Below are 12,180 nucleotides of genomic sequence, written 5' to 3' on the forward strand. Positions count from 1 at the left end.
GGTGCTGTTCACACCAGTCCATCAAAGAACAACCCTGAAGTCCCCTAAGCACTCTACTTTTACACCCTTTAACTAATATGTAATGCCGCAGTAAGTGGACCAATGCATAGCACCAGCTCAAACCACCAAATCAGACCCAATCATCACCTGTCACCACTCTTCACAAGGCCCACCCCATGTATTAATTTTCATGTTCCCACAGTTGTTGCCAGAGTTAGGTTTCAAAGGTTTCAAAGGTACATTTAATGTCAGAAAAATGTATACAATATACATCCTGAAATACTTTTCCTTCACAACCATCCACGAAAACAGAGGAGTGCCCCAAAGAATGAATGACAGTTAAATGTTAGAACCCCAAAGTCCCTTCCAGCTCCCCTCCCTCTCGCATGTAGGCGGCAGCAAGTAATGATCCCCACTTCTCCCACCGGCAAAAAAAAAGTGTCGGCACCTGCCACCGAGCACTCAAGCCTGAGTTACTTTGCAACCTCATGGTACTATTCTCACCCTAGTAAGCAAAGTTCTGTAATGTCTAAGGCACAGGGGTGGTAAGACGTTCAACAAGCCGAAGATTAAACCTTTACGATATGTGTGTGGGGGTGTGTGTGTGTGTGTGTGTGTGTGTGTGTGTGTGTGTGTGTGTGTGCATGTGTATGTATGTGTGCGCACATATGTGTGTGAGTATGTGTGTGTTTGTCTGTGTGTGTGTATCTGTGTGTGTGTGTGCGTGCGTGTATGTGTATGTATGTGCGCGCACATATGTGTGTGTTTGTGTGTGAGTATGTGTGCGTTTGTCTGTGTGTGTGTGTATCTGTGTGTGTGTGCGTGCGTGTATGTGTTTGTGCATGCATGCGTGCATGTGTGTGTGTGAGTGTTCCACAGTCTGTGAGGTGTCTAACTGTACATATTGTCTCACCATGTGACTGTCACTATTTTCCTGTTATCTCAGTGGGCATCTTCTCTGTCACTGTACGTGGACTCTCACACTCTGTGGTTTCATCGGTTTCTGAACGGAGCAATGTGTCTGCTGCCTCACTATGTGTGAATTCTTAACACGTGCTATTGTATTGTCAGTGGTTCCCTGTGTGTGTGTGTGTGTGTGTGTGTGTGTGTGTGTGTGTGTGTGTGTGTGCTGTTGTTTGAGTGGTGTGATCTTTGTGTGGTTTCACATTCTGTATTGTCTCAGAATACGGTACACCATTTGGCCCATCAAGACTGTGCTAGCCCCCAGCGCAATCCCATCAGTACCAGAAGTTATTTCTCTGTAATTGATTCTCTCTTCCAAACTGATCAAATCCTCCTGTCTCTCCCAACACCCACCTACTCTAACGGTAATTTCTAACCAATTCATCCTTGGAATGTGGGAGGAAACTAAAGCTTCAAAGGAAACCCAGTTGGTCACAGGGAGAATGTGCAAACTCCACATAGACAGTCCCTGTGGGCAGGATAGAACCGTGGATCTATGAAGCAGCAGTACCATTTGTTGCAGTGTGTCTCCATGTAAACACTTTCGCACAAGGAGTGTGGAAAGCATAACATTGGATTATTCATATAAAATAGTGCAAATGGGTTCCTAGTGGTTAACACAGATTAATCTCATCATTCTTAGAGTGTTAAATACAAAAGATTCTACTAACTCAGAGTTTCATAGTTCCCTTACCCCACACTGCTCGTTTCTACCTCCTACCCGAGATCCACAAACCTGACTCTGCAGGTAGGCCCATTGCCTCTGCTTGCTCCAGCCCCACTGATCTTGTGTCCACTCACCTCAACTCCATTCTATCCTCCTTGGTTCAGTCCCTTCCCACCTACACCCACGATGTTTCTCATGCTCTCGATTTCCTTCACAACTTTTAATTCCTGCCCTGACCATCACATCTTCACCATGAATGTGCAGTCCCTATAGGACCATAAGACCATAAGATACAGGAGCAGGAGTAGGCCATTCAGCCCATCGAGTCTCTCCGCCATTCAGTTATGGGCTGATCCAATTCTTCCAGTCATCTCCACTCCCTTGCCTTCACCCCATACCCTTTGATGCTCTGGCTAATCAAGAACTTATCAATCTCTGCCTTAAATACACCCAATGACTTGGCCTCCACAGCCACTCGTGGCAACAAGTTCCACAGATTTACCACCCTCTTATGAAAGAAATTTCTCTGCATCTCAGTTCTAAAAGGACGTTCTTCAAAGTTGAAGTCATGCCCTCTTGTCCTAGACTCCCCTACCATGGGAATTAACTTTGCCATATCTGAGAAGAGGGCTTTAAGAAGGCCTTAAAGCCCTCTGCTTCTTTCTCAATGAAAACCCAGCCAGTTCCCACCCACTACCACCCTCCTTCGTCACCTTCAATAATTTCTCTTTTGGCTCTTCCCACTTTCTCCAAACCCAAGAGGTGGCCATGGGTACCCACATGGGCCCCAGCTGAACCTGGACTCTTCAATGTGAATCCACCAGTTACGGCCATCTCCCATGTGTATGTTTTTACTTAATTGATATGTGCACAGAAATTGGTGACGTGTGTGAACCTGAATGTCAGAGAATATCACGAACTTCACCTGCAGTTAAGGGATGAAACAGCAAGAGTTAAACTGCTCTAGAAAGCTGAAGGACCCATGAGTAACAGTGAAAAATGCACTGAATTTAAAGTGAAAATAACATAGCGATGGCTTCAGGAGGGAAAGTTGATGAATTTGATAGCAGGAATGAAGGCTGGGAGTCGTATATCAAGAGGGTTGAAGTGTATTGTAATGTGAACAACGTGGAGGAGATAAAGAAAGCCCCTACACTTTTTAGATTAATGGGTGCAAGAACGCAAAGTCTTTTATGCAAACCTAGTAGCCCCTGAAATGCCAGCAAGCAAGATGTTCGATAAAACTGTTACAATTTTACAAAATCACTTGAGCCCTAAACCGCTGGCAATAGTTGGGTAATTTAGATTTTATAAAAGAAACCAGTCACAAAATAAAAGCATTCACAGAACTGCACAAACTTTCCCAGTACCTTAGACTTCAGAGATAGATTTTCTGATGCATTAAGGGACAGGCCTGCATGTAGCATGCACAGTCAAAACACTCAAAAGAGGCTACTATCTGAAAGAGACCTAACCTTAGAATGGGCATTGACCATTGCAATATCATTAAACACTGCAGCAAAGGATGCAGCAGAACTACAGAAAAGGAGTTTAGAATGTGAAATGCAGAAAATGTCCCTGAATGGTGCAAAAAGCTGAAAATGTTATTGATGTGGCAAATCCTCCCATGATATAAATGACTGTTTGCACAGACAAACTGAAAGTAAATGTAACGTATGGAGCCAACCACAACAGTTAGAGCTTTATGTGTTGAAAAGTGGAGAGCCAGCACTTTTCGGATGTGAATGATTGAGAAAAATCCAACTAGACTGACACCTAAACAAATCTCTCAGTGTGAGATTAGCAGGCAACTGCAGTCCAAACAGTAACACTAACCAGAGACTGTCACAGCTGTTTAATGCTAATGAGAAGGGTATTGGTAAAATCAAAGGCATGAACGTCAGAATTGAACTGGATGAGGCAGCAATACCATGATTCCATAAAGCATGCCCAGTGCTTTACGCGCTATGTCCTAAAGTGGATGTTGAACTGCAGAGCTTGGAGGTCTCTGGAATTCTCTCCATGGTTGAGTGGAGAGATTGGGCCATGCCCATTGTCTCGGTGATCAAGAAGGGGAAGGCTGGGGTCATTCGCATATGCGGGGATTTCAAGGTGTGCATTAACTTGGTGTTGCGTACTGTGCAGTATCCCCTGCTACAAACAGAAGACATTTTCGCATCTTTGGCAGGTGGAGTGAGGGTTTCAAAGATTGACATGTCACAAACCTATCTGCAAATGAGATGGAGGGGTCAAGCAGGAAGTTCCTCACAATCAACACTCACAAGGGACTGTCCCAATATAATCGTCTCTCCTTTGGCGTCACATCAGCTCCATCAATTTGGCAAAGAGCAGTGGACCAAGTGCTCCAAGATATCCCAGGAACACAATGTTACCTTGATGACATCATTGTGCTGCAAGAATGATGAAGAGCATCTGCAGAACCTCCAGCTTACCAGGCTGAGTGAGTATAGTCTGTGCACAAAGAGAGAGAAATGTAAGTTTTTCAAGAGTGAAATCTCATATTGTGGATATGTCATTGACAAGGATGGCTTACATAAGTCACAAGAGAAGACTGAAGCAGTGCCACGTGCACCCAAACTGGAAAATGTGTCACAACTCAGGTCCTATTTGGGCCTTGTAAACTACTACCACCGCTTTCTCCCAAACATTACTGCAGTGTTGCATCCATTGAATGCACTGTTACAGACAGGGGCAAAGTGGGAATGGTCAGAAAGATGTGAAAAAGCATTCAAGGAAACAAAGAAACTAATAACATCCAATGAACTGCTCACCCATTATGATCCATCCCCGACCATCAGACTGGTGTGTGATGCATCCCCTTATGGCATTGGAACCATTTTGTCACACATTCTGAAAGATGGATCTGAACGCACAATTGTGTGTGCTTCAAGATCACTGATGGGTGTAGAACGCAACAATGCACAGATCGACCAAGAGGCCTTTAGTCTAGAATGGGGAATAAAAAAGTTCCACCACTATCTCTATGGACAAAAATTTACTCTAGTGACAGATCACCAGCCCCTTGTGTCCACTTTCAATGCCAGGAAGGGAATTCCAGTGATGACTGCTACCCGATTACAACGTTGGGCACAATTCCTCAGCGTCCACCCTTATGACATAGAGTTCAAGGGTACCAGATGACACAGCTATGCTGATGGCTTGTCACGTCTTCCACTGCTGGCAACTGAGGAAGAAAAGCCTTCATACTGTGACCCAGCAGAAGTGTTCCACACAGCATTGGTGGACAAGTTGTCAGTAACAAATTCCAAAATACAAAGGGAAACAAGGAATGACCCGATATTGTCAAAAGTCTATGAAATCACCATGCAAGGTTGGCCAGCCCATTGTACCCCTATGTTTCCAGAGCTCTCAGTAAGACAAGACCCATTGTCGGTATGTCAAAGTGGATCTCACGTTGTGGTTCCATTTCACCTGCGCACCAAAGTTTATGAATCTGCATGAAAGACACCTGTGTATAGTCAAGATGAAGAATCTCACCCACAGCTAAGTGTCGTGGCTGGGAATAGATAAACAGATTGAAAACTTCGCCAAAAGCTGTTCAGGATGCCAAAAAGTTCAAATTTCACCCCCACAGGCATGGTTACACCCATCCCATGGGAGTGGCCGTCATCAGCATGGCAAAGAGTATATATTGACTTTTCTGGGCCATTCATTAACTCGTTTCTGATAGCTGTGGATGTTCATTCAAAGTGGCCGGAGATTATACCAGTGAAGTCAACCACCTCGACAAAGGCTGTCTCCACCCTGAGGACTATCTTCGCCAGAAATGGTTGAACAGAACAAATTGTGAGTGACAATGGATCACAATACATGTCAGAAGAATTTCAATTGTTCATGAAGAAAAATGGTATCAGACATTTAAAGTCAACTCCTCACCACCCAGCAATGAATGGGTTAGCTGAAAGGTTTATTCAAACCTTCCAGAAGACCATTAAAGCAATGGGCACAGAGGACATTTCTCTACAACACAAGGTGGACAGCTTTTTTTTGTGTATCAGAGCTCTGTTCATGCACAACAAATCAAGCACCTGCAATGCTGTTCGTGAGCAGGAACCTGAGATCTTGCATAGACCTCCTGAAACCAGATCTATGGAAGGAAGTGCAGAATAAACAGTTCAGCCAGTGGCCAAGTGAAGCAGCAAGGAGCTTCAAGATTGGACAGGAAATGATCACTGAGAAGACAAGTGGACACCCAGTAGGATAGCTACAAGGACTGGACACTGATGTACACAGTGGATATTGGAGATCGGACATGGAGATGTCGTGTGGATAAGATACTGGGTGCTCAGCCGAAGAACACACTGGAGTCAATTGTATCCAACAAGCTGGACACATTACACTCACCGGACTGAGCTCTCAGTGATGATGTCACTGACAGCAGCGCGACACTGGAAAACGAGAATGTTGTCTTAAACAAGATACCTATCAAACATGATGCCACTCCACGAATCCAGAGGCTCTATCCTGAAGGAAACAGAGTGCTACCCAAAAGATTGATACTTTAGAACTGTGAAGTTAGTGATGGACTGTTACTCCGAAAGCATGCTTACTTGGTATGTGAAAGGGAAATCGAATGTTTCGTATATTCATAGTTTTATGTTGCATTGATCTAAAGGGGAAGGAAGCGTAATGTTTGGATCTATTTCTTTTAGAGCAATGGCCCCTGCCCACCCAGCACTAGATCTTGATCTGGTGTCTGCGCTTGCGTTGCTGTCTACGCATACGCATTTCTCTCTCCCGTTGCAATGTGAATACACCAGTTAAAGCCATCTCCCGTGTGCATGCTTTTATTTAATTGATATGTAGTTGTGAACAGACCCAACACTGCTCTCACTTGCATCTCCTCCGTTTCCCGAACATCCAAACTTATCGTATCTTCCCTCTTTTCCTCACCTCTCACCCCACGAGCCTCCACATCCAACAGATCATTCCCCGCAACTTCCTTCATCTCTAATGGGAAACTACCACCAATACATCTTTACCACCCCCCCCCCGCCACCCCACACACACTCCAATTCCTGCAGGATTCGCTCCATCCGTGATTCTCTTGTCCATTCGTCCCTCCCCATTAACCTCCCTCCTGGCAAACATCCCAGCAAGCGACAGAAATGCTAAACTTGTCTGTTCACCCCCTCCTTTCTTCTTCTTCTTCGGTTGTCCATCAAAATCCGATGACGACATCCACTCCTTTAACGGTGAGATCTTTGATGACTATACAGTCCTATCCTGGACTCACAAGCTCTATTGCAGGTGGGACATGTATATGTGGTAGTGGTAGCAACCATGGCTGCATTTCTCCTGGCTCTCCTCTGCTGTCTTCTGGTTGTTCTTTCCATCTCCAGAGTACGAACCTTGTCCCTACACAGCTGTCACCAAGTGGTACGGTCAGCAGCAACATCCTCCAGGTCCTCAGGTCTGATCTTGCACTTCCTTAAAGCATTCTTCATCTGATCCTTATAGCAGTTCTTCAGCCTTCCAGCTGAGCATCGACCAAGATGTAGCTGGCTGTATAACACTCTGCAGGGTAGCCGACATGGGGGCATCCTTATCACGTGCCCCAGCCACTGCAGCTGACGCTGGGTGATCATGGCCTCAATACTCCTGCAGTTGGTCTTTACAAGTATTTCAGTGTGAGGCACCCGCTCACGCCAGGTAATTCCTAGGAAGTGCTGGAGGCAGCTTATGTGGAAGCGCTCCAAGGACTTGATGTGACGGCTGTAGGTTACCCAAGCTTCACAGCTATAAAGGAAGGTGGTGACACAGACTGCTTGGTATACGGCGACCTTTGTGGAGGGACGAAGGCTCCTGTTCAGAAAGATTGTACGCCGAAGTCTTCCAGAGGCAGCTGATGCCTGTTTAATGCGGCTCTGGATGTCGTTGACAATGCTGCTATGCTCAGAGCGAATGCTCCCCAGACCTCCCCCTTTACTTTCATTCAAGGCCCCAGACAGTCCTTCCAGGTGAGGTGATACTTTACCTGTAAATCTGTAGGGATCACCTGTTGCATCCTGTGCTCCCAATGCAACCTCCTGTACACTGGTGAGATCCAACGTGGACTGGGAGACCACTTTGTCAGGCACCTCCGCTCCATCCGCAAAAGTGAAATTTCCCAGTGGCCAAACATTTTACTTTCTATCCCCATCCCTGTTCTGATATGCCAATCCATGGGCTCCTCCTCTGCCACGATGAGGCCACTGTCAGGATGGAGGAACAACACCTCATATTCCATCTGGATGGGCTCCAACTTGATACCATGAACACTGAATTCTCCTTCTGGTAATTTTTTCCTCCCCCTTCCCACTTCTTTTATTCCCTACTCTAGCCTCTTACTTCTTCTCCTCATCTGTCTATTACCATCACCTGGTGCCCCTCCTCCCTTTTCTCCCATGGTCCACTGTCCTTTCCTATCAGATTCCTTCTTCTCCAGCCCTTTACTTTTCCCACCCACCTGGCTTCACCTAACTCCTTCTAGTTAGTGCTCCTTCCACACTCCCCCCTCCAAAACTTTTATTCTGGCATCTTCCCCAGTCCTTTCCAGTCCTGAAGAAGAGTCTCAGGCCAAAACACTGACTGTTTATTCATTTCCATGATGCTGGCTGACCTGCTAATTTCCTCCAGCATTTTGTGTAAATTGCTCTTTTAGAGTGTTGTCACCAAAACTGCCCAGAATACTCAAGAGCAACGTCACCGACTTCTGGTAGAGGAGTTACATTATGTCCCAACTCTTGTAGTCAATGCCTTGGCTGGTATATGTGTGTGCTGTTTCATTGCAGTGTTTTAGGAGTGAAGGGTATTTCAGAGATTACATAGCTTTATTGTATATATTATTCAGTATGCTCAGTTTTTTATAATTGTTTCATTACATTTTGTGTTAGTGTTTATTATGTTTCAGTTCATGTGGTGGTTTAGTGTTTACAGAATTTCAGTGTGCAATATCTACAATTTTCTAATGTAGATCTGTCTCTTTTGTCTGCTATGCAGCAAGTGTTTAGGGCAACAATGAAGGTCCTCCATCTCTGGAAGTGTTCACAGCTTCTTTTGTCATGTCAGCAGCTTCCTAATGTAGATAGCGTTGTGTTTTTAATATTTCAGTAGTATTTGTAAATCCATTGTTTGATAAAGCATTCTTATTTGTTTAAATATTTTATAGGTTATATGTAAAAAAGTAAGTGTATTGCATACATCATGATGCTACCACATCATACATGTGTGCTTCACTTAATGCTAAAACAAAACTAAGATCTGTTACTCCTGGCTCTGTGCTCTTGCTTTCGATTAGTTTAATGCTGAATGCAGTGCTTAGAAGTTTGGGTGCTCCAACAAAATCAATTGAAATGAGCATTGCTGTATTGTGAAAGTAATGCAGAACCAAGACCATTGTTGTTTGCAGAACACTTCAGGTTTTGTAAGTGGAATTAAAAGAAAGGGCAGACCGTTATAGTGCATGTGGCTGAACTGAAGAGATTATCTGAGTATTGTCAATTCAGTAATGGGATTAATGAGGCACTAAGAGATAATTTAGTTTGTTGAACCTTACAAGAAAGCATGCAAAAACAGCTCCTAACTGAAGCACAACTTACATTTAAAAGCGCAGTTCAAATAGCTGTATCAATGGAAACAGCAGAGACACAATTGAGTTGCAGTCAGAAATGAAAGTGAGCATCAACACAGAAACTGGCCTGGCCAAACAAATTGTGATACCATTCTAGCAGGGACTCAAATACACCAGACCAAAGGTTTAAAGGTGAAACTTGCAAAAAATGCAACCAAGTAGGACACATATGATCAGCATGTATGGCAGACAAAGATAAACGGACTGCACAGGGAACAGGAAAAGATAAAAAGTCAAGTTGTAGTTTCAAAAAGAGCACTAATCTGCATGGTGCTGAGGAAAAATTTGAGAATGATGAGAGTGACACAGAACCGAGTAGCCTTAAGATTTACAGTGTGAAAACTAACAAGAGACACGCAATATGGTTGACACCTGAAGTGACAGCCAAATTAATTAAAACAAAATTGGACACTGGCTCGGCTGTTTCAGCCATTCCATAAAATAAGTTTGAATGGTATTTCAAAGATACTAAACTAAAGTCTACAGTTATGAAGCTATGAACTTATTCTGGAGAAAAGACCATTCCTGTGGCAATGACATTCTTAACTGTGAAATACAACAACCACAGGCCACATTGGGTTTGTATGTGGTAAAAACAGAAGGACCAGCATTGTGGGGATGTGATTGGCTGAGACAACTACTACTTGATCGAGATCCATCCACCATTTGCATACCACATCCCCTGCAATAGAGTCAACTGAAAGCAAATTAATAAAAGTACTCGATGATGCCACAGCAGGGATCAAGGAGGGCATTGGAAAACTCAAACATGCCAGGGGCAAAATAGAGCTAAATGAAAATGCCATACCCAAGTTTATCAAAGCCCATCCAGTTGCTTGTACATCCCTGATAGAGGAGCCAGTGAGCTACATCACATGGAGGCTGAAAGAATTCTTTTCAAGGTTGAGTGGAGCCCATGGGTAATGCCAGTGGTCTCAGTAACCAAGAAGAATGGGTCTGTCAAGATCTGTGGTGATTTTAAGGTCATTATCAACCCAGTACTGAAAGTAGATCAATACCCTCTGCCCAGAATAGAGGATATCTTTGCATCCCTTCTAGAGGGAAACACTTCAGCAAAGTGGACTTAGCTAATGCCTACCTACAGATGGAGATGGAAAGAGTCCGAAGTGTTTCTCACCACAAACACTCACAAAGGGATTTATCACTATAATTGGCTTATTCTTGGAGTAGCATCTGCGCCTGCATACTCTGGCTGAAAGCTATGGACCAGGTGCTACAAAGCTATCCAGATACTCAGGGTTACCTAGATGACATTATTGTTCCAGGGGGGATGACTAGGAACATCTCCAAAATCTAAAGACAGTGTTAAAAATGATTAGAAGATTATGGGCTCAGAGCTCAACACACCGAGCGTGAATTCTTTAAACCAAGAATCACTTACTGTGGTCACACCATTGCTGCACAAGAATTACATAAGTATGCTGACAGAATTCAAGCAGTGTTGGATGCCCCAAGGCCAAAGGAAGTGTCACAGTTACGGTCCTTTTTGGACTGCAACCCAGGGAATTGCTTCAGTTACGAGAGGATTTTCAGAAACAGGATCGATCTGCATTTGGAAAGGCAAGAACTGATTAGGGATAGTCAGTGTGGCTTTGTGCATGGGAAATAGTGACTGAGCTTTTTGGAGATGCGACCAATAGGATTAACAGGGCAGGGTGATGGACATTGTTTACATGAAGTTCAGAAATGCAAGGTTACACATGATAATCTGGTCCAGAAGGACAGATCTAATGGGATCCAATGTGAACTAACCAAATGGATAAAATATTGGCTTTGTGGTAGGAATCAGAGGGTGGTAGTGGAGGGATGTTTCTCAAGTGGTTTTTCACTGTGCCAATGGGGTGCTGCAGGGGTGATTGCTGGTTCCTCTGTTATTTGACATCTGTATAAACAATCTGGATGAGAATATAGGTGATATGGTTAGTAGGTTTGCGGATGACACAAAAATTAGTGTTTGATTGACATTGAAGCAGGTTGCCTAAGGTTACCACGGGATCTAGATCAACTGAGAAAGTGAGCAAAGGAACGGCAGGTGGAGTTTAATTCAGACAAGTTTGCAATGACGCATTTTGGGAAATTTAACCAAGGCATGACTGGTAGAGAAATAATAGGGCCTGGGTAATGTTGTAGAGCAGAGAGATCCAGGAGTATAAGGGAATCGTTCCCTGAAAGTGGCAACACCAGTAGGCAGGGTTGTAAAGAAGGCCTTCATTGGTTAGGGCATAGGATTCCGGCACTGGGATGTCATGTTACGCCTGTACAAGTCAATGGTGAGATGGAATCATTGTGCAGAGTTACTGCTTATTTGTTTTTTTGTTTATTTTTTTTCTCAGCTCAAACTGGTAAAACACAAGGTATGGGCATAGTCAAGCATGCTCATTTGTCAATTGCTAGGAACTTTTGGACTATTCTAGTGGTGTTCAGTATTATGGCTTTCTGGTGTTTACATAAATATTGCTATTAAATGCTAATTGTTTAATTCTATTGTGTAGTGCCTTTGGGATGATACCAGTTGTAGATATTACTATTCTGACAATGTATACTCTGTTCATATTCCATAGTCTTTCAATTTCCTCTTCTAATTCAGCATATTTCTGGTGTTTTCACTTATTTATTTCTGTTTATTTTAATGTTTGTTTGGAATGCCTATATCTATTAAGTAAGTTGTCTTGCTTGCTTAATCCTGTATTATTGTATCCTGCCAGTTATTATAGAGTGTCCTATCTGTATAACGGATCAGTCATAATATAATTTGTAGGACTCTGACTCTAAAACTGGATCAGGCTTGTATTTTTATTTGGGTGTCTTTTCAGAGTTTGTATTTTAAAGCAAGATTTTGGTGAATGATGTTTGCTACTTGATTGTACCTGTGTAA

At 43.6% G+C, this 12,180-nt stretch overlaps 1 protein-coding gene across 2 annotated transcripts in view; it reads left to right on the forward strand.

Moving 5' to 3' along the window:
* Nucleotides 1-12,180, forward strand: part of roraa (RAR-related orphan receptor A, paralog a) — a 616,780-nt gene that overhangs the window by 460,763 nt on the left and 143,837 nt on the right. The window lies entirely within an intron of this gene.

This window comes from Mobula birostris, chromosome 18 (genome assembly GCF_030028105.1).
Source record: "Mobula birostris isolate sMobBir1 chromosome 18, sMobBir1.hap1, whole genome shotgun sequence".
Classification (NCBI taxonomy): domain Eukaryota; kingdom Metazoa; phylum Chordata; class Chondrichthyes; order Myliobatiformes; family Myliobatidae; genus Mobula; species Mobula birostris.